This window comes from Amblyomma mixtum, chromosome 1 (genome assembly GCF_055824585.1).
Source record: "Amblyomma mixtum isolate Tamu chromosome 1, ASM5582458v1, whole genome shotgun sequence".
In the NCBI taxonomy this organism is placed as follows: domain Eukaryota; kingdom Metazoa; phylum Arthropoda; class Arachnida; order Ixodida; family Ixodidae; genus Amblyomma; species Amblyomma mixtum.
The window spans coordinates 124,529,887-124,554,448 of NC_143012.1; positions in this window are offsets into that span (position 1 = coordinate 124,529,887).

Below are 24,562 nucleotides of genomic sequence, written 5' to 3' on the forward strand. Positions count from 1 at the left end.
ACTCCGAATCTCCAAAACTGCGAAACTCCCAAACTCAAGAACTCTGAAACTCCAACACTCCGAAACTCGGAAACTCCAAAACTCCGAACCTCTAAAACTCCACAACCCCGAATCTCCACAACTCCGAAACTCCAAAAATCCATACCTCCAAAAATCAAAAATTGTAAAACTCGAAAACTCCAATAATCCAAAACTCCGAAACTCCAAAACTCCGAAAATCGAAAACTTAAAAACTCCAAAACTCCCAAAATCCGAAACTAAAATTTCAAAACTCCAAAACTAAAACTAAAACTCCAAAACTCCAACACCCCGAAACTCCAAAACTACAAAATTCTTAAACTCCAAGACCCGAATCTCCAAAACGCCGAAACTCCAAATCTCCGAAACTCAAAAAATTCGAAACTCAAAAAGTGCAAAAATCCAAAACTCCAAAACGCCGAAACTCCAAATCTCCGAAACTCCAAAATTCCAAAAATCCAAAACTCCAAAAATCCAAAACTCAAAAACTCCAAAACTAAAAAACTCTAAAAATCCAAAACTCAAAAATCCAAAACTCCAAAAATCCAAAACTCCGAAAATTGAAAATTTCAAAACTCCAAAACTCTAAAACTCCAAAACTCCACCACCCCGGAACTCCAAAACTACAAAATTCTTAAACTCCAAGACCCCGAATCTCCAAAACGCCGAAACTCCAAGTCACCAAAACACCAAAACTCCAAAAATCCGAAACTGAAAATCCGGAACTCCAAAACTCCAAAACTCCAAAGCTCTAAAACTCCAAAAGTCCAATAATCCGAAACTCCAAAAGTCCAAACTCCAAAAATCCAAAACTCCGAAAATCCAAAACTCCAAAAATCCAAAACTTGAAAACTCCAAAACTGCAAAAATGCGAAACACCAAAATTCGAAACTTCACAACTCCGAATCTCCAAAACTGCGAAACTCCCAAACTCAAAAACTCTGAAACTCCAACACTCCGAAACTCGGAAACTCCAAAACTCCGAACCTCTAAAACTCCACAACCCCGAATCTCCACAACTCCGAAACTCCAAAAATCCATACCTCCAAAAATCAAAAATTGTAAAACTCGAAAACTCCAATAATCCAAAACTCCGAAACTCCAAAACTCCAAAAGTGCAAAAATCCAAATCTCCAAAACTCAAAAACTCAAAAACTCCAAAACTCCAAAAATCCAAAAATCCAAAACTCAAAAATCCAAAACATAAAAACTCCAAACTCCAAAAATCCGAAACTCAAAAATTTCAAAACTCCAAAACTATAAAACTCTAAAACTCCAAAACTCCAACACTCCGAAACTCCGACACTCCAAAACTCCAAAACTACAAAACTACAAAATTCCGAAACTCCAAGACCCTGAATCTCCAAAACGCCGAAACTCCAAATCTCCGAAACTCCACAACCCTGCATCTCCAAAACTCCGAAACTCCAAAACTCTAAAACTCCAAAACTTCGAAACTTCGAAACTCCAAAACTCCAAAACTCCGAAACTGCAAAACTTCGAAACTCCGAAACTGCGAAACTCCGGTACTCCGAAACTCCAAAACTCCAAAACTCAAAAATTACGAAACTCCACTACCCTGAATCTCCAAAACTCCGAAACTCCAAAAGCGCAAAAATCCAAAACTCCAAAACTCAAAAACTTCAAAACTCCAAAATTCCAAAACTCCAAAACCCTGAATCTCCAAAACTCCGCAACTCCAAAACTCCGAAAATCCAAAACTCCACAAATCCAGAACTCCGAAAATCGAAAACTTAAAAACTCCAAAACTCCAAAAATCTGAAACTCTAAAATTTCAAAACTCCAAAACTCTAGTAGTCTAAAACTCTAAAGCTCAAACACTCCGAAACTTCAAAACTAAAAAACTACAAAATTCCGAAACATCAAGACCCCGAATCTCCAAACTGCCGAAACTCCAAATCTCCGAAACTCCGAAACTGAAAATCCGGAACTCCAAAACTCCAAAGCTCTAAAACTCCAAAAGTCCAATAATCCGAAACTCCGAAAGTCCAAAACTCCAAAAATCCAAAACTCCAAAAATCCAAAACTCGAAAACGCCAAAACTGCAAATATCCAAAACTCCAAAAATCCAAAACTTGAAAACTCCAAAACTGCAAAAATGCGAAACACCAAAATTCGAAACTTCACAACTCCGAATCTCCAAAACTGCGAAACTCCCAAACTCAAAAACTCTGAAACTCCAACACTCCGAAACTCGGAAACTCCAAAACTCCGAACCTCTAAAACTCCACAACCCCGAATCTCCACAACTCCGAAACTCCAAAAATCCATACCTCCAAAAATCAAAAATTGTAAAACTCGAAAACTCCAATAATCCAAAACTCCGAAACTCCAAAACTCCAAAAGTGCAAAAATCCAAATCTCCAAAACTCAAAAACTCAAAAACTCCAAAACTCCAAAAATCCAAAAATCCAAAACTCAAAAATCCAAAACATAAAAACTCCAAACTCCAAAAATCCGAAACTCAAAAATTTCAAAACTCCAGAACTATAAAACTCTAAAACTACAAAACTCCAACACTCCGAAACTCCGACACTCCAAAACTCCAAAACTACAAAACTACAATATTCTGAAACTCCAAGACCCTGAATCTCCAAAACGCCGAAACTCCAAATCTCCGAAACTCCACAACCCTGCATCTCCAAAACTCCGAAACTCCAAAACTCTAAAACTCCAAAACTTCGAAACTCCGAAACTCCAAAACTCCAAAACTCCGAAACTGCAAAACTTCGAAACTCCGAAACTGCGAAACTCCGGTACTCCGAAACTCCAAAACTCCAAAACTCAAAAATTCCGAAACTCCACTACCCTGAATCTCCAAAACTCCGAAACTCCAAAAGTGCAAAAAACCAAAACTCCAAAACTCAAAAACTTCAAAACTCAAAACTCCAAAACTCCGAAACTGCAAAACTTCGAAACTCCGAAACTGCGAAACTCCGGTACTCCGAAACTCCAAAACTCCAAAACTCAAAAATACCGAAACTCCACTACCCTGAATCTCCAAAACTCCGAAACTCCAAAAGCGCAAAAATCCAAAACTCCAAAACTCAAAAACTTCAAAACTCCAAAATTCCAAAACTCCAAAACCCTGAATCTCCAAAACTCCGCAACTCCAAAACTCCGAAAATCCAAAACTCCACAAATCCAGAACTCCGAAAATCGAAAACTTAAAAACTCCAAAACTCCAAAAATCTGAAACTCTAAAATTTCAAAACTCCAAAACTCTAGTAGTCTAAAACTCTAAAGCTCAAACACTCCGAAACTTCAAAACTACAAAACTACAAAATTCCGAAACATCAAGACCCCGAATCTCCAAACTGCCGAAACTCCAAATCTCCGAAACTCCGAAACTGAAAATCCGGAACTCCAAAACTCCAAAGCTCTAAAACTCCAAAAGTCCAATAATCCGAAACTCCGAAAGTCCAAAACTCCAAAAATCCAAAACTCGAAAACGCCAAAACTGCAAAAATCCAAAACTCCAAAAATCCAAAACTCCGAAAATCGAAAACTTAAAAACTCCAAAACTCCCAAAATCCGAAACTAAAATTTCAAAACTCCAAAACTAAAACTAAAACTCCAAAACTCCAACACCCCGAAACTCCAAAACTACAAAATTCTTAAACTCCAAGACCCGAATCTCCAAAACGCCGAAACTCCAAATCTCCGAAACTCCAAAAATTCGAAACTCAAAAAGTGCAAAAATCCAAAACTCCAAAACTCCAAAACGCCGAAACTCCAAATCTCCGAAACTCCAAAATTCCAAAAATCCAAAACTCCAAAAATCCAAAACTCAAAAACTCCAAAACTAAAAAACTCTAAAAATCCAAAACTCAAAAATCCAAAACTCCAAAAATCCAAAACTCCGAAAATTGAAAATTTCAAAACTCCAAAACTCTAAAACTCCAAAACTCCACCACCCCGGAACTCCAAAACTACAAAATTCTTAAACTCCAAGACCCCGAATCTCCAAAACGCCGAAACTCCAAGTCACCAAAACACCAAAACTCCAAAAATCCGAAACTGAAAATCCGGAACTCCAAAACTCCAAAACTCCAAAGCTCTAAAACTCCAAAAGTCCAATAATCCGAAACTCCAAAAGTCCAAACTCCAAAAATCCAAAACTCCGAAAATCCAAAACTCCAAAAATCCAAAACTTGAAAACTCCAAAACTGCAAAAATGCGAAACACCAAAATTCGAAACTTCACAACTCCGAATCTCCAAAACTGCGAAACTCCCAAACTCAAAAACTCTGAAACTCCAACACTCCGAAACTCGGAAACTCCAAAACTCCGAACCTCTAAAACTCCACAACCCCGAATCTCCACGACTCCGAAACTCCAAAAATCCATACCTCCAAAAATCAAAAATTGTAAAACTCGAAAACTCCAATAATCCAAAACTCCGAAACTCCAAAACTCCAAAAGTGCAAAAATCCAAATCTCCAAAACTCAAAAACTCAAAAACTCCAAAACTCCAAAAATCCAAAAATCCAAAACTCAAAAATCCAAAACATTAAGACTCCAAACTCCAAAAATCCGAAACTCAAAAATTTCAAAACTCCAAAACTATAAAACTCTAAAACTCCAAAACTCCAACACTCCGAAACTCCGACACTCCAAAACTCCAAAACTACAAAACTACAAAATTACGAAACTCCAAGACCCTGAATCTCCAAAACGCCAAAACTCCAAATCTCCCAAACTCCACAACCCTGCATCTCCAAAACTCCGAAACTCCAAAACTCTAAAACTCCAAAACTTCGAAACTCCGAAACTCCAAAACTCCAAAACTCCGAAACTGCAAAACTTCGAAACTCCGAAACTGCGAAACTCCGGTACTCCGAAACTCCAAAACTCCAAAACTCAAAAATTCCGAAACTCCACTACCCTGAATCTCCAAAACTCCGAAACTCCAAAAGCGCAAAAATCCAAAACTCCAAAACTCAAAAACTTCAAAACTCCAAAATTCCAAAACTCCAAAACCCTGAATCTCCAAAACTCCGCAACTCCAAAACTCCGAAAATCCAAAACTCCACAAATCCAGAACTCCGAAAATCGAAAACTTAAAAACTCCAAAACTCCAAAAATCTGAAACTAAAATTTCAAAACTCCAAAACTCTACTAGTCTAAAACTCTAAAGCTCAAACACTCCGAAACTTCAAAACTAAAAACCTACAAAATTCCGAAACATCAAGACCCCGAATCTCCAAACTGCCGAAACTCCAAATCTCCGAAACTCCGAAACTGAAAATCCGGAACTCCAAAACTCCAAAGCTCTAAAACTCCAAAAGTCCAATAATCCGAAACTCCGAAAGTCCAAAACTCCAAAAATCCAAAACTCCAAAAATCCAAAACTCGAAAACGCCAAAACTGCAAAAATCCAAAACTCCAAAAATCCAAAACTTGAAAACTCCAAAACTGCAAAAATGCGAAATACCAAAATTCGAAACTTCACAACTCCGAATCTCCAAAACTGCGAAACTCCCAAACTCAAAAACTCTGAAACTCCAACACTCCGAAACTCGGAAACTCCAAAACTCCGAACCTCTAAAACTCCACAACCCCGAATCTCCACAACTCCGAAACTCCAAAAATCCATACCTCCAAAAATCAAAAATTGTAAAACTCGAAAACTCCAATAATCCAAAACTCCGAAACTCCAAAACTCCAAAAGTGCAAAAATCCAAATCTCCAAAACTCAAAAACTCAAAAACTCCAAAACTACAAAAATCCAAAAATCCAAAACTCAAAAATCCAAAACATAAAAACTCCAAACTCCAAAAATCCGAAACTCAAAAATTTCAAAACTCCAGAACTATAAAACTCTAAAACTCCAAAACTCCAACACTCCGAAACTCCGACACTCCAAAACTCCAAAACTACAAAACTACAATATTCCGAAACTCCAAGACCCTGAATCTCCAAAACGCCGAAACTCCAAATCTCCGAAACTCCACAACCCTGCATCTCCAAAACTCCGAAACTCCAAAACTCTAAAACTCCAAAACTTCGAAACTCCGAAACTCCGAAACTCCAAAACTCCAAAACTCCGAAACTGCAAAACTTCGAAACTCCGAAACTGCGAAACTCCGTACTCCGAAACTCCAAAACTCCAAAACTCAAAAATTCCGAAACTCCACTACCCTGAATCTCCAAAACTCCGAAACTCCAAAAGCGCAAAAATCCAAAACTCCAAAACTCAAAAACTTCAAAACTCCAAAACTCCAAAACTCCGAAACTGCAAAACTTCGAAACTCCGAAACTGCGAAACTCCGGTACTCCGAAACTCCAAAACTCCAAAACTCAAAAATTCCGAAACTCCACTACCCTGAATCTCCAAAACTCCGAAACTCCAAAAGCGCAAAAATCCAAAACTCCAAAACTCAAAAACTTCAAAACTCCAAAATTCCAAAACTCCAAAACCCTGAATCTCCAAAACTCCGCAACTCCAAAACTCCGAAAATCCAAAACTCCACAAATCCAGAACTCCGAAAATCGAAAACTTAAAAACTCCAAAACTCCAAAAATCTGAAACTCTAAAATTTCAAAACTCCAAAACTCTAGTAGTCTAAAACTCTAAAGCTCAAACACTCCGAAACTTCAAAACTACAAAACTACAAAATTCCGAAACATCAAGACCCCGAATCTCCAAACTGCCGAAACTCCAAATCTCCGAAACTCCGAAACTGAAAATCCGGAACTCCAAAACTCCAAAGCTCTCAAACTCCAAAAGTCCAATAATCCGAAACTCCGAAAGTCCAAAACTCCAAAAATCCAAAACTCGAAAACGCCAAAACTGCAAAAATCCAAAACTCCAAAAATCCAAAACTCCGAAAATCGAAAACTTAAAAACTCCAAAACTCCCAAAATCCGAAACTAAAATTTCAAAACTCCAAAACTAAAACTAAAACTCCAAAACTCCAATACCCCGAAACTCCAAAACTACAAAATTCTTAAACTCCAAGGCCCGAATCTCCAAAACGCCGAAACTCCAAATCTCCGAAACTCCAAAAATTCGAAACTCAAAAAGTGCAAAAATCCAAAACTCCAAAACTCCAAAACGCCGAAACTCCAAATCTCCGAAACTCCAAAATTCCAAAAATCCAAAACTCCAAAAATCCAAAACTCAAAAACTCCAAAACTAAAAAACTCTAAAAATCCAAAACTCAAAAATCCAAAACTCCAAAAATCCAAAACTCCGAAAATTGAAAATTTCAAAACTCCAAAACTCTAAAACTCCAAAACTCCACCACCCCGGAACTCCAAAACTACAAAATTCTTAAACTCCAAGACCCCGAATCTCCAAAACGCCGAAACTCCAAGTCACCAAAACACCAAAACTCCAAAAATCCGAAACTGAAAATCCGGAACTCCAAAACTCCAAAACTCCAAAGCTCTAAAACTCCAAAAGTCCAATAATCCGAAACTCCAAAAGTCCAAACTCCAAAAATCCACAACTCCGAAAATCCAAAACTCCAAAAATCCAAAACTTGAAAACTCCAAAACTGCAAAAATGCGAAACACCAAAATTCGAAACTTCACAACTCCGAATCTCCAAAACTGCGAAACTCCCAAACTCAAAAACTCTGAAACTCCAACACTCCGAAACTCGGAAACTCCAAAACTCCGAACCTCTAAAACTCCACAACCCCGAATCTCCACAACTCCGAAACTCCAAAAATCCATACCTCCAAAAATCAAAAATTGTAAAACTCGAAAACTCCAATAATCCAAAACTCCGAAACTCCAAAACTCCAAAAGTGCAAAAATCCAAATCTCCAAAACTCAAAAACTCAAAAACTCCAAAACTCCAAAAATCCAAAAATCCAAAACTCAAAAATCCAAAACATAAAAACTCCAAACTCCAAAAATCCGAAACTCAAAAATTTCAAAACTCCAAAACTATAAAACTCTAAAACTCCAAAACTCCAACACTCCGAAACTCCGACACTCCAAAACTCCAAAACTACAAAACTACAAAATTCCGAAACTCCAAGACCCTGAATCTCCAAAACGCCGAAACTCCAAATCTCCGAAACTCCACAACCCTGCATCTCCAAAACTCCGAAACTCCAAAACTCTAAAACTCCAAAACTTCGAAACTCCGAAACTCCAAAACTCCAAAACTCCGAAACTGCAAAACTTCGAAACTCCGAAACTGCGAAACTCCGGTACTCCGAAACTCCAAAACTCCAAAACTCAAAAATTCCGAAACTCCACTACCCTGAATCTCCAAAACTCCGAAACTCCAAAAGCGCAAAAATCCAAAACTCCAAAACTCAAAAACTTCAAAACTCCAAAATTCCAAAACTCCGAAACCCTGAATCTCCAAAACTCCGCAACTCCAAAACTCCGAAAATCCAAAACTGCACAAATCCAGAACTCCGAAAATCGAAAACTTAAAAACTCCAAAACTCCAAAAATCTGAAACTCTAAAATTTCAAAACTCCAAAACTCTAGTAGTCTAAAACTCTAAAGCTCAAACACTCCGAAACTTCAAAACTAAAAACCTACAAAATTCCGAAACATCAAGACCCCGAATCTCCAAACTGCCGAAACTCCAAATCTCCGAAACTCCGAAACTGAAAATCCGGAACTCCAAAACTCCAAAGCTCTAAAACTCCAAAAGTCCAATAATCCGAAACTCCGAAAGTCCAAAACTCCAAAAATCCAAAACTCCAAAAATCCAAAACTCGAAAACGCCAAAACTCCAAAAATCCAAAACTCCGAAAATCGAAAACTTAAAAACTCCAAAACTCCCAAAATCCGAAACTAAAATTTCAAAACTCCAAAACTCTAAAACTAAAACTCCAAAACTCCAACACCCCGAAACTCCAAAACTACAAAATTCTTAAACTCCAAGACCCGAATCTCCAAAACGCCGAAACTCCAAATCTCTGAAACTCCAAAAATTCGAAACTCAAAAAGTGCAAAAATCCAAAACTCCAAAACTCCAAAACGCCGAAACTCCAAATCTCCGAAACTCCAAAATTCCAAAAATCCAAAACTCCAAAAATCCAAAACTCAAAAACTCCAAAACTAAAAAACTAAAAATCCAAAACTCAAAAATCCAAAACTCCAAAAATCCAAAACTCCGAAAATTGAAAATTTCAAAACTCCAAAACTCTAAAACTCCAAAACTCCACCACCCCGGAACTCCAAAACTACAAAATTCTTAAACTCCAAGACCCCGAATCTCCAAAACGCCGAAACTCCAAGTCACCAAAACACCAAAACTCCAAAAATCCGAAACTGAAAATCCGGAACTCCAAAACTCCAAAACTCCAAAGCTCTAAAACTCCAAAAGTCCAATAATCCGAAACTCCAAAAGTCCAAACTCCAAAAATCCAAAACTCCGAAAATCCAAAACTCCAAAAATCCAAAACTTGAAAACTCCAAAACTGCAAAAATGCGAAACACCAAAATTCGAAACTTCACAACTCCGAATCTCCAAAACTGCGAAACTCCCAAACTCAAAAACTCTGAAACTCCAACACTCCGAAACTCGGAAACTCCAAAACTCCGAACCTCTAAAACTCCACAACCCCGAATCTACACAACTCCGAAACTCCAAAAATCCATACCTCCAAAAATCAAAAATTGTAAAACTCGAAAACTCCAATAATCCAAAACTCCGAAACTCCAAAACTCCAAAAGTGCAAAAATCCAAATCTCCAAAACTCAAAAACTCAAAAACTCCAAAACTCCAAAAATCCAAAAATCCAAAACTCAAAAATCCAAAACATAAAAACTCCAAACTCCAAAAATCCGAAACTCAAAAATTTCAAAACTCCAAAACTATAAAACTCTAAAACTCCAAAACTCCAACACTCCGAAACTCCGACACTCCAAAACTCCAAAACTACAAAACTACAAAATTCCGAAACTCCAAGACCCTGAATCTCCAAAACGCCGAAACTCCAAATCTCCGAAACTCCACAACCCTGCATCTCCAAAACTCCGAAACTCCAAAACTAAAACTCCAAAACTTCGAAACTTCGAAACTCCAAAACTCCAAAACTCCAAAACTCCGAAACTGCAAAACTTCGAAACTCCGAAACTGCGAAACTCCGGTACTCCGAAACTCCAAAACTCCAAAACTCAAAAATTACGAAACTCCACTACCCTGAATCTCCAAAACTCCGAAACTCCAAAAGCGCAAAAATCCAAAACTCCAAAACTCAAAAACTTCAAAACTCCAAAATTCCAAAACTCCAAAACCCTGAATCTCCAAAACTCCGCAACTCCAAAACTCCGAAAATCCAAAACTCCACAAATCCAGAACTCCGAAAATCGAAAACTTAAAAACTCCAAAACTCCAAAAATCTGAAACTCTAAAATTTCAAAACTCCAAAACTCTAGTAGTCTAAAACTCTAAAGCTCAAACACTCCGAAACTTCAAAACTAAAAAACTACAAAATTCCGAAACATCAAGACCCCGAATCTCCAAACTGCCGAAACTCCAAATCTCCGAAACTCCGAAACTGAAAATCCGGAACTCCAAAACTCCAAAGCTCTAAAACTCCAAAAGTCCAATAATCCGAAACTCCGAAAGTCCAAAACTCCAAAAATCCAAAACTCCAAAAATCCAAAACTCGAAAACGCCAAAACTGTAAATATCCAAAACTCCAAAAATCCAAAACTTGAAAACTCCAAAACTGCAAAAATGCGAAACACCAAAATTCGAAACTTCACAACTCCGAATCTCCAAAACTGCGAAACTCCCAAACTCAAGAACTCTGAAACTCCAACACTCCGAAACTCGGAAACTCCAAAACTCCGAACCTCTAAAACTCCACAACCCCGAATCTCCACAACTCCGAAACTCCAAAAATCCATACCTCCAAAAATCAAAAATTGTAAAACTCGAAAACTCCAATAATCCAAAACTCCGAAACTCCAAAACTCCGAAAATCGAAAACTTAAAAACTCCAAAACTCCCAAAATCCGAAACTAAAATTTCAAAACTCCAAAACTAAAACTAAAACTCCAAAACTCCAACACCCCGAAACTCCAAAACTACAAAATTCTTAAACTCCAAGACCCGAATCTCCAAAACGCCGAAACTCCAAATCTCCGAAACTCAAAAAATTCGAAACTCAAAAAGTGCAAAAATCCAAAACTCCAAAACTCCAAAACGCCGAAACTCCAAATCTCCGAAACTCCAAAATTCCAAAAATCCAAAACTCCAAAAATCCAAAACTCAAAAACTCCAAAACTAAAAAACTCTAAAAATCCAAAACTCAAAAATCCAAAACTCCAAAAATCCAAAACTCCGAAAATTGAAAATTTCAAAACTCCAAAACTCTAAAACTCCAAAACTCCACCACCCCGGAACTCCAAAACTACAAAATTCTTAAACTCCAAGACCCCGAATCTCCAAAACGCCGAAACTCCAAGTCACCAAAACACCAAAACTCCAAAAATCCGAAACTGAAAATCCGGAACTCCAAAACTCCAAAACTCCAAAGCTCTAAAACTCCAAAAGTCCAATAATCCGAAACTCCAAAAGTCCAAACTCCAAAAATCCAAAACTCCGAAAATCCAAAACTCCAAAAATCCAAAACTTGAAAACTCCAAAACTGCAAAAATGCGAAACACCAAAATTCGAAACTTCACAACTCCGAATCTCCAAAACTGCGAAACTCCCAAACTCAAAAACTCTGAAACTCCAACACTCCGAAACTCGGAAACTCCAAAACTCCGAACCTCTAAAACTCCACAACCCCGAATCTCCACAACTCCGAAACTCCAAAAATCCATACCTCCAAAAATCAAAAATTGTAAAACTCGAAAACTCCAATAATCCAAAACTCCGAAACTCCAAAACTCCAAAAGTGCAAAAATCCAAATCTCCAAAACTCAAAAACTCAAAAACTCCAAAACTCCAAAAATCCAAAAATCCAAAACTCAAAAATCCAAAACATAAAAACTCCAAACTCCAAAAATCCGAAACTCAAAAATTTCAAAACTCCAAAACTATAAAACTCTAAAACTCCAAAACTCCAACACTCCGAAACTCCGACACTCCAAAACTCCAAAACTACAAAACTACAAAATTCCGAAACTCCAAGACCCTGAATCTCCAAAACGCCGAAACTCCAAATCTCCGAAACTCCACAACCCTGCATCTCCAAAACTCCGAAACTCCAAAACTCTAAAACTCCAAAACTTCGAAACTTCGAAACTCCAAAACTCCAAAACTCCGAAACTGCAAAACTTCGAAACTCCGAAACTGCGAAACTCCGGTACTCCGAAACTCCAAAACTCCAAAACTCAAAAATTACGAAACTCCACTACCCTGAATCTCCAAAACTCCGAAACTCCAAAAGCGCAAAAATCCAAAACTCCAAAACTCAAAAACTTCAAAACTCCAAAATTCCAAAACTCCAAAACCCTGAATCTCCAAAACTCCGCAACTCCAAAACTCCGAAAATCCAAAACTCCACAAATCCAGAACTCCGAAAATCGAAAACTTAAAAACTCCAAAACTCCAAAAATCTGAAACTCTAAAATTTCAAAACTCCAAAACTCTAGTAGTCTAAAACTCTAAAGCTCAAACACTCCGAAACTTCAAAACTAAAAAACTACAAAATTCCGAAACATCAAGACCCCGAATCTCCAAACTGCCGAAACTCCAAATCTCCGAAACTCCGAAACTGAAAATCCGGAACTCCAAAACTCCAAAGCTCTAAAACTCCAAAAGTCCAATAATCCGAAACTCCGAAAGTCCAAAACTCCAAAAATCCAAAACTCCAAAAATCCAAAACTCGAAAACGCCAAAACTGCAAATATCCAAAACTCCAAAAATCCAAAACTTGAAAACTCCAAAACTGCAAAAATGCGAAACACCAAAATTCGAAACTTCACAACTCCGAATCTCCAAAACTGCGAAACTCCCAAACTCAAAAACTCTGAAACTCCAACACTCCGAAACTCGGAAACTCCAAAACTCCGAACCTCTAAAACTCCACAACCCCGAATCTCCACAACTCCGAAACTCCAAAAATCCATACCTCCAAAAATCAAAAATTGTAAAACTCGAAAACTCCAATAATCCAAAACTCCGAAACTCCAAAACTCCAAAAGTGCAAAAATCCAAATCTCCAAAACTCAAAAACTCAAAAACTCCAAAACTCCAAAAATCCAAAAATCCAAAACTCAAAAATCCAAAACATAAAAACTCCAAACTCCAAAAATCCGAAACTCAAAAATTTCAAAACTCCAGAACTATAAAACTCTAAAACTACAAAACTCCAACACTCCGAAACTCCGACACTCCAAAACTCCAAAACTACAAAACTACAATATTCTGAAACTCCAAGACCCTGAATCTCCAAAACGCCGAAACTCCAAATCTCCGAAACTCCACAACCCTGCATCTCCAAAACTCCGAAACTCCAAAACTCTAAAACTCCAAAACTTCGAAACTCCGAAACTCCAAAACTCCAAAACTCCGAAACTGCAAAACTTCGAAACTCCGAAACTGCGAAACTCCGGTACTCCGAAACTCCAAAACTCCAAAACTCAAAAATTCCGAAACTCCACTACCCTGAATCTCCAAAACTCCGAAACTCCAAAAGTGCAAAAAACCAAAACTCCAAAACTCAAAAACTTCAAAACTCAAAACTCCAAAACTCCGAAACTGCAAAACTTCGAAACTCCGAAACTGCGAAACTCCGGTACTCCGAAACTCCAAAACTCCAAAACTCAAAAATACCGAAACTCCACTACCCTGAATCTCCAAAACTCCGAAACTCCAAAAGCGCAAAAATCCAAAACTCCAAAACTCAAAAACTTCAAAACTCCAAAATTCCAAAACTCCAAAACCCTGAATCTCCAAAACTCCGCAACTCCAAAACTCCGAAAATCCAAAACTCCACAAATCCAGAACTCCGAAAATCGAAAACTTAAAAACTCCAAAACTCCAAAAATCTGAAACTCTAAAATTTCAAAACTCCAAAACTCTAGTAGTCTAAAACTCTAAAGCTCAAACACTCCGAAACTTCAAAACTACAAAACTACAAAATTCCGAAACATCAAGACCCCGAATCTCCAAACTGCCGAAACTCCAAATCTCCGAAACTCCGAAACTGAAAATCCGGAACTCCAAAACTCCAAAGCTCTAAAACTCCAAAAGTCCAATAATCCGAAACTCCGAAAGTCCAAAACTCCAAAAATCCAAAACTCGAAAACGCCAAAACTGCAAAAATCCAAAACTCCAAAAATCCAAAACTCCGAAAATCGAAAACTTAAAAACTCCAAAACTCCCAAAATCCGAAACTAAAATTTCAAAACTCCAAAACTAAAACTAAAACTCCAAAACTCCAACACCCCGAAACTCCAAAACTACAAAATTCTTAAACTCCAAGACCCGAATCTCCAAAACGCCGAAACTCCAAATCTCCGAAACTCCAAAAATTCGAAACTCAAAAAGTGCAAAAATCCAAAACTCCAAAACTCCAAAACGCCGAAACTCCAAATCTCCGAAACTCCAAAATTCCAAAAATCCAAAACTCCAAAAATCCAAAACTCAAAAACTCCAAAACTAAAAAACTCTAAAAATCCAAAACTCAAAAATCCAAAACTCCAAAAATCCAAAACTCCGAAAATTGAAAATTTCAAAACTCCAAAACTCTAAAACTCCAAAACTCCACCACCCCGGAACTCCAAAACTACAAAATTCTTAAACTCCAAGACCCCGAATCTCCAAAACGCCGAAACTCCAAATCTCCGAAACTCCACAACCCTGCATCTCCAAAACTCCGAAACTCCAAAACTCTAAAACTCCAAAACTTCGAAACTCCGAAACTCCAAAACTCCAAAACTCCGAAACTGCAAAACTTCGAAACTCCGAAACTGCGAAACTCCGGTACTCCGAAACTCCAAAACTCCAAAACTCAAAAATTCCGAAACTCCACTACCCTGAATCTCCAAAACTCCGAAACTCCAAAAGCGCAAAAATCCAAAACTCCAAAACTCAAAAACTTCAAAACTCCAAAATTCCAAAACTCCAAAACCCTGAATCTCCAAAACTCCGCAACTCCAAAACTCCGAAAATCCAAAACTGCACAAATCCAGAACTCCGAAAATCGAAAACTTAAAAACTCCAAAACTCCAAAAATCTGAAACTCTAAAATTTCAAAACTCCAAAACTCTAGTAGTCTAAAACTCTAAAGCTCAAACACTCCGAAACTTCAAAACTAAAAACCTACAAAATTCCGAAACATCAAGACCCCGAATCTCCAAACTGCCGAAACTCCAAATCTCCGAAACTCCGAAACTGAAAATCCGGAACTCCAAAACTCCAAAGCTCTAAAACTCCAAAAGTCCAATAATCCGAAACTCCGAAAGTCCAAAACTCCAAAAATCCAAAACTCCAAAAATCCAAAACTCGAAAACGCCAAAACTCCAAAAATCCAAAACTCCGAAAATCGAAAACTTAAAAACTCCAAAACTCCCAAAATCCGAAACTAAAATTTCAAAACTCCAAAACTCTAAAACTAAAACTCCAAAACTCCAACACCCCGAAACTCCAAAACTACAAAATTCTTAAACTCCAAGACCCGAATCTCCAAAACGCCGAAACTCCAAATCTCTGAAACTCCAAAAATTCGAAACTCAAAAAGTGCAAAAATCCAAAACTCCAAAACTCCAAAACGCCGAAACTCCAAATCTCCGAAACTCCAAAATTCCAAAAATCCAAAACTCCAAAAATCCAAAACTCAAAAACTCCAAAACTAAAAAACTAAAAATCCAAAACTCAAAAATCCAAAACTCCAAAAATCCAAAACTCCGAAAATTGAAAATTTCAAAACTCCAAAACTCTAAAACTCCAAAACTCCACCACCCCGGAACTCCAAAACTACAAAATTCTTAAACTCCAAGACCCCGAATCTCCAAAACGCCGAAACTCCAAGTCACCAAAACACCAAAACTCCAAAAATCCGAAACTGAAAATCCGGAACTCCAAAACTCCAAAACTCCAAAGCTCTAAAACTCCAAAAGTCCAATAATCCGAAACTCCAAAAGTCCAAACTCCAAAAATCCAAAACTCCGAAAATCCAAAACTCCAAAAATCCAAAACTTGAAAACTCCAAAACTGCAAAAATGCGAAACACCAAAATTCGAAACTTCACAACTCCGAATCTCCAAAACTGCGAAACTCCCAAACTCAAAAACTCTGAAACTCCAACACTCCGAAACTCGGAAACTCCAAAACTCCGAACCTCTAAAACTCCACAACCCCGAATCTACACAACTCCGAAACTCCAAAAATCCATACCTCCAAAAATCAAAAATTGTAAAACTCGAAAACTCCAATAATCCAAAACTCCGAAACTCCAAAACTCCAAAAGTGCAAAAATCCAAATCTCCAAAACTCAAAAACTCAAAAACTCCAAAACTCCAAAAATCCAAAAATCCAAAACTCAAAAATCCAAAACATAAAAACTCCAAACTCCAAAAATCCGAAACTCAAAAATTTCAAAACTCCAAAACTATAAAACTCTAAAACTCCAAAACTCCAACACTCCGAAACTCCGACACTCCAAAACTCCAAAACTACAAAACTACAAAATTCCGAAACTCCAAGACCCTGAATCTCCAAAACGCCGAAACTCCAAATCTCCGAAACTCCACAACCCTGCATCTCCAAAACTCCGAAACTCCAAAACTAAAACTCCAAAACTTCGAAACTTCGAAACTCCAAAACTCCAAAACTCCAAAACTCCGAAACTGCAAAACTTCGAAACTCCGAAACTGCGAAACTCCGGTACTCCGAAACTCCAAAACTCCAAAACTCAAAAATTACGAAACTCCACTACCCTGAATCTCCAAAACTCCGAAACTCCAAAAGCGCAAAAATCCAAAACTCCAAAACTCAAAAACTTCAAAACTCCAAAATTCCAAAACTCCAAAACCCTGAATCTCCAAAACTCCGCAACTCCAAAACTCCGAAAATCCAAAACTCCACAAATCCAGAACTCCGAAAATCGAAAACTTAAAAACTCCAAAACTCCAAAAATCTGAAACTCTAAAATTTCAAAACTCCAAAACTCTAGTAGTCTAAAACTCTAAAGCTCAAACACTCCGAAACTTCAAAACTAAAAAACTACAAAATTCCGAAACATCAAGACCCCGAATCTCCAAACTGCCGAAACTCCAAATCTCCGAAACTCCGAAACTGAAAATCCGGAACTCCAAAACTCCAAAGCTCTAAAACTCCAAAAGTCCAATAATCCGAAACTCCGAAAGTCCAAAACTCCAAAAATCCAAAACTCCAAAAATCCAAAACTCGAAAACGCCAAAACTGCAAATATCCAAAACTCCAAAAATCCAAAACTTGAAAACTCCAAAACTGCAAAAATGCGAAACACCAAAATTCGAAACTTCACAACTCCGAATCTCCAAAACTGCGAAACTCCCAAACTCAAGAACTCTGAAACTCCAACACTCCGAAACTCGGAAACTCCAAAACTCCGAACCTCTAAAACTCCACAACCCCGAATCTCCACAACTCCGAAACTCCAAAAATCCATACCTCCAAAAATCAAAAATTGTAAAACTCGAAAACTCCAATAATCCAAAACTCCGAAACTCCAAAACTCCGAAAATCGAAAACTTAAAAACTCCAAAACTCCCAAAATCCGAAACTAAAATTTCAAAACTCCAAAACTAAAACTAAAACTCCAAAACTCCAACACCCCGAAACTCCAAAACTACAAAATTCTTAAACTCCAAGACCCGAATCTCCAAAACGCCGAAACTCCAAATCTCCGAAACTCAAAAAATTCGAAACTCAAAAAGTGCAAAAATCCAAAACTCCAAAACTCCAAAACGCCGAAACTCCAAATCTCCGAAACTCCAAAATTCCAAAAATCCAAAACTCCAAAAATCCAAAACTCAAAAACTCCAAAACTAAAAAACTCTAAAAATCCAAAACTCAAAAATCCAAAACTCCAAAAATCCAAAACTCCGAAAATTGAAAATTTCAAAACTCCAAAACTCTAAAACTCCAAAACTCCACCACCCCGGAACTCCAAAACTACAAAATTCTTAAACTCCAAGACCCCGAATCTCCAAAACGCCGAAACTCCAAGTCACCAAAACACCAAAACTCCAAAAATCCGAAACTGAAAATCCGGAACTCCAAAACTCCAAAACTCCAAAGCTCTAAAACTCCAAAAGTCCAATAATCCGAAACTCCAAAAGTCCAAACTCCAAAAATCCAAAACTCCGAAAATCCAAAACTCCAAAAATCCAAAACTTGAAAACTCCAAAACTGCAAAAATGCGAAACACCAAAATTCGAAACTTCACAACTCCGAATCTCCAAAACTGCGAAACTCCCAAACTCAAAAACTCTGAAACTCCAACACTCCGAAACTCGGAAACTCCAAAACTCCGAACCTCTAAAACTCCACAACCCCGAATCTCCACAACTCCGAAACTCCAAAAATCCATACCTCCAAAAATCAAAAATTGTAAAACTCGAAAACTCCAATAATCCAAAACTCCGAAACTCCAAAACTCCAAAAGTGCAAAAATCCAAATCTCCAAAACTCAAAAACTCAAAAACTCCAAAACTCCAAAAATCCAAAAATCCAAAACTCAAAAATCCAAAACATAAAAACTCCAAACTCCAAAAATCCGAAACTCAAAAATTTCAAAACTCCAAAACTATAAAACTCTAAAACTCCAAAACTCCAACACTCCGAAACTCCGACACTCCAAAACTCCAAAACTACAAAACTACAAAATTCCGAAACTCCAAGACCCTGAATCTCCAAAACGCCGAAACTCCAAATCTCCGAAACTCCACAACCCTGCATCTCCAAAACTCCGAAACTCCAAAACTCTAAAACTCCAAAACTTCGAAACTTCGAAACTCCAAAACTCCAAAACTCCGAAACTGCAAAACTTCGAAACTCCGAAACTGCGAAACTCCGGTACTCCGAAACTCCAAAACTCCAAAACTCAAAAATTACGAAACTCCACTACCCTGAATCTCCAAAACTCCGAAACTCCAAAAGCGCAAAAATCCAAAACTCCAAAACTCAAAAACTTCAAAAATCCAAAATTCCAAAACTCCAAAACCCTGAATCTCCAAAACTCCGCAACTCCAAAACTCCGAAAATCCAAAACTCCACAAATCCAGAACTCCGAAAATCGAAAACTTAAAAACTCCAAAACTCCAAAAATCTGAAACTCTAAAATTTCAAAACTCCAAAACTCTAGTAGTCTAAAACTCTAAAGCTCAAACACTCCGAAACTTCAAAACTAAAAAACTACAAAATTCCGAAACATCAAGACCCCGAATCTCCAAACTGCCGAAACTCCAAATCTCCGAAACTCCGAAACTGAAAATCCGGAACTCCAAAACTCCAAAGCTCTAAAACTCCAAAAGTCCAATAATCCGAAACTCCGAAAGTCCAAAACTCCAAAAATCCAAAACTCCAAAAATCCAAAACTCGAAAACGCCAAAACTGCAAATATCCAAAACTCCAAAAATCCAAAACTTGAAAACTCCAAAACTGCAAAAATGCGAAACACCAAAATTCGAAACTTCACAACTCCGAATCTCCAAAACTGCGAAACTCCCAAACTCAAAAACTCTGAAACTCCAACACTCCGAAACTCGGAAACTCCAAAACTCCGAACCTCTAAAACTCCACAACCCCGAATCTCCACAACTCCGAAACTCCAAAAATCCATACCTCCAAAAATCAAAAATTGTAAAACTCGAAAACTCCAATAATCCAAAACTCCGAAACTCCAAAACTCCAAAAGTGCAAAAATCCAAATCTCCAAAACTCAAAAACTCAAAAACTCCAAAACTCCAAAAATCCAAAAATCCAAAACTCAAAAATCCAAAACATAAAAACTCCAAACTCCAAAAATCCGAAACTCAAAAATTTCAAAACTCCAGAACTATAAAACTCTAAAACTACAAAACTCCAACACTCCGAAACTCCGACACTCCAAAACTCCAAAACTACAAAACTACAATATTCTGAAACTCCAAGACCCTGAATCTCCAAAACGCCGAAACTCCAAATCTCCGAAACTCCACAACCCTGCATCTCCAAAACTCCGAAACTCCAAAACTCTAAAACTCCAAAACTTCGAAACTCCGAAACTCCAAAACTCCAAAACTCCGAAACTGCAAAACTTCGAAACTCCGAAACTGCGAAACTCCGGTACTCCGAAACTCCAAAACTCCAAAACTCAAAAATTCCGAAACTCCACTACCCTGAATCTCCAAAACTCCGAAACTCCAAAAGTGCAAAAAACCAAAACTCCAAAACTCAAAAACTTCAAAACTCAAAACTCCAAAACTCCGAAACTGCAAAACTTCGAAACTCCGAAACTGCGAAACTCCGGTACTCCGAAACTCCAAAACTCCAAAACTCAAAAATACCGAAACTCCACTACCCTGAATCTCCAAAACTCCGAAACTCCAAAAGCGCAAAAATCCAAAACTCCAAAACTCAAAAACTTCAAAACTCCAAAATTCCAAAACTCCAAAACCCTGAATCTCCAAAACTCCGCAACTCCAAAACTCCGAAAATCCAAAACTCCACAAATCCAGAACTCCGAAAATCGAAAACTTAAAAACTCCAAAACTCCAAAAATCTGAAACTCTAAAATTTCAAAACTCCAAAACTCTAGTAGTCTAAAACTCTAAAGCTCAAACACTCCGAAACTTCAAAACTACAAAACTACAAAATTCCGAAACATCAAGACCCCGAATCTCCAAACTGCCGAAACTCCAAATCTCCGAAACTCCGAAACTGAAAATCCGGAACTCCAAAACTCCAAAGCTCTAAAACTCCAAAAGTCCAATAATCCGAAACTCCGAAAGTCCAAAACTCCAAAAATCCAAAACTCGAAAACGCCAAAACTGCAAAAATCCAAAACTCCAAAAATCCAAAACTCCGAAAATCGAAAACTTAAAAACTCCAAAACTCCCAAAATCCGAAACTAAAATTTCAAAACTCCAAAACTAAAACTAAAACTCCAAAACTCCAACACCCCGAAACTCCAAAACTACAAAATTCTTAAACTCCAAGACCCGAATCTCCAAAACGCCGAAACTCCAAATCTCCGAAACTCCAAAAATTCGAAACTCAAAAAGTGCAAAAATCCAAAACTCCAAAACTCCAAAACGCCGAAACTCCAAATCTCCGAAACTCCAAAATTCCAAAAATCCAAAACTCCAAAAATCCAAAACTCAAAAACTCCAAAACTAAAAAACTCTAAAAATCCAAAACTCAAAAATCCAAAACTCCAAAAATCCAAAACTCCGAAAATTGAAAATTTCAAAACTCCAAAACTCTAAAACTCCAAAACTCCACCACCCCGGAACTCCAAAACTACAAAATTCTTAAACTCCAAGACCCCGAATCTCCAAAACGCCGAAACTCCAAGTCACCAAAACACCAAAACTCCAAAAATCCGAAACTGAAAATCCGGAACTCCAAAACTCCAAAACTCCAAAGCTCTAAAACTCCAAAAGTCCAATAATCCGAAACTCCAAAAGTCCAAACTCCAAAAATCCAAAACTCCGAAAATCCAAAACTCCAAAAATCCAAAACTTGAAAACTCCAAAACTGCAAAAATGCGAAACACCAAAATTCGAAACTTCACAACTCCGAATCTCCAAAACTGCGAAACTCCCAAACTCAAAAACTCTGAAACTCCAACACTCCGAAACTCGGAAACTCCAAAACTCCGAACCTCTAAAACTCCACAACCCCGAATCTCCACGACTCCGAAACTCCAAAAATCCATACCTCCAAAAATCAAAAATTGTAAAACTCGAAAACTCCAATAATCCAAAACTCCGAAACTCCAAAACTCCAAAAGTGCAAAAATCCAAATCTCCAAAACTCAAAAACTCAAAAACTCCAAAACTCCAAAAATCCAAAAATCCAAAACTCAAAAATCCAAAACATTAAGACTCCAAACTCCAAAAATCCGAAACTCAAAAATTTCAAAACTCCAAAACTATAAAACTCTAAAACTCCAAAACTCCAACACTCCGAAACTCCGACACTCCAAAACTCCAAAACTACAAAACTACAAAATTACGAAACTCCAAGACCCTGAATCTCCAAAACGCCGAAACTCCAAATCTCCCAAACTCCACAACCCTGCATCTCCAAAACTCCGAAACTCCAAAACTCTAAAACTCCAAAACTTCGAAACTCCGAAACTCCAAAACTCCAAAACTCCGAAACTGCAAAACTTCGAAACTCCGAAACTGCGAAACTCCGGTACTCCGAAACTCCAAAACTCCAAAACTCAAAAATTCCGAAACTCCACTACCCTGAATCTCCAAAACTCCGAAACTCCAAAAGCGCAAAAATCCAAAACTCCAAAACTCAAAAACTTCAAAACTCCAAAATTCCAAAACTCCAAAACCCTGAATCTCCAAAACTCCGCAACTCCAAAACTCCGAAAATCCAAAACTCCACAAATCCAGAACTCCGAAAATCGAAAACTTAAAAACTCCAAAACTCCAAAAATCTGAAACTAAAATTTCAAAACTCCAAAACTCTACTAGTCTAAAACTCTAAAGCTCAAACACTCCGAAACTTCAAAACTAAAAACCTACAAAATTCCGAAACATCAAGACCCCGAATCTCCAAACTGCCGAAACTCCAAATCTCCGAAACTCCGAAACTGAAAATCCGGAACTCCAAAACTCCAAAGCTCTAAAACTCCAAAAGTCCAATAATCCGAAACTCCGAAAGTCCAAAACTCCAAAAATCCAAAACTCCAAAAATCCAAAACTCGAAAACGCCAAAACTGCAAAAATCCAAAACTCCAAAAATCCAAAACTTGAAAACTCCAAAACTGCAAAAATGCGAAATACCAAAATTCGAAACTTCACAACTCCGAATCTCCAAAACTGCGAAACTCCCAAACTCAAAAACTCTGAAACTCCAACACTCCGAAACTCGGAAACTCCAAAACTCCGAACCTCTAAAACTCCACAACCCCGAATCTCCACAACTCCGAAACTCCAAAAATCCATACCTCCAAAAATCAAAAATTGTAAAACTCGAAAACTCCAATAATCCAAAACTCCGAAACTCCAAAACTCCAAAAGTGCAAAAATCCAAATCTCCAAAACTCAAAAACTCAAAAACTCCAAAACTACAAAAATCCAAAAATCCAAAACTCAAAAATCCAAAACATAAAAACTCCAAACTCCAAAAATCCGAAACTCAAAAATTTCAAAACTCCAGAACTATAAAACTCTAAAACTCCAAAACTCCAACACTCCGAAACTCCGACACTCCAAAACTCCAAAACTACAAAACTACAATATTCCGAAACTCCAAGACCCTGAATCTCCAAAACGCCGAAACTCCAAATCTCCGAAACTCCACAACCCTGCATCTCCAAAACTCCGAAACTCCAAAACTCTAAAACTCCAAAACTTCGAAACTCCGAAACTCCGAAACTCCAAAACTCCAAAACTCCGAAACTGCAAAACTTCGAAACTCCGAAACTGCGAAACTCCGTACTCCGAAACTCCAAAACTCCAAAACTCAAAAATTCCGAAACTCCACTACCCTGAATCTCCAAAACTCCGAAACTCCAAAAGCGCAAAAATCCAAAACTCCAAAACTCAAAAACTTCAAAACTCCAAAACTCCAAAACTCCGAAACTGCAAAACTTCGAAACTCCGAAACTGCGAAACTCCGGTACTCCGAAACTCCAAAACTCCAAAACTCAAAAATTCCGAAACTCCACTACCCTGAATCTCCAAAACTCCGAAACTCCAAAAGCGCAAAAATCCAAAACTCCAAAACTCAAAAACTTCAAAACTCCAAAATTCCAAAACTCCAAAACCCTGAATCTCCAAAACTCCGCAACTCCAAAACTCCGAAAATCCAAAACTCCACAAATCCAGAACTCCGAAAATCGAAAACTTAAAAACTCCAAAACTCCAAAAATCTGAAACTCTAAAATTTCAAAACTCCAAAACTCTAGTAGTCTAAAACTCTAAAGCTCAAACACTCCGAAACTTCAAAACTACAAAACTACAAAATTCCGAAACATCAAGACCCCGAATCTCCAAACTGCCGAAACTCCAAATCTCCGAAACTCCGAAACTGAAAATCCGGAACTCCAAAACTCCAAAGCTCTCAAACTCCAAAAGTCCAATAATCCGAAACTCCGAAAGTCCAAAACTCCAAAAATCCAAAACTCGAAAACGCCAAAACTGCAAAAATCCAAAACTCCAAAAATCCAAAACTCCGAAAATCGAAAACTTAAAAACTCCAAAACTCCCAAAATCCGAAACTAAAATTTCAAAACTCCAAAACTAAAACTAAAACTCCAAAACTCCAATACCCCGAAACTCCAAAACTACAAAATTCTTAAACTCCAAGGCCCGAATCTCCAAAACGCCGAAACTCCAAATCTCCGAAACTCCAAAAATTCGAAACTCAAAAAGTGCAAAAATCCAAAACTCCAAAACTCCAAAACGCCGAAACTCCAAATCT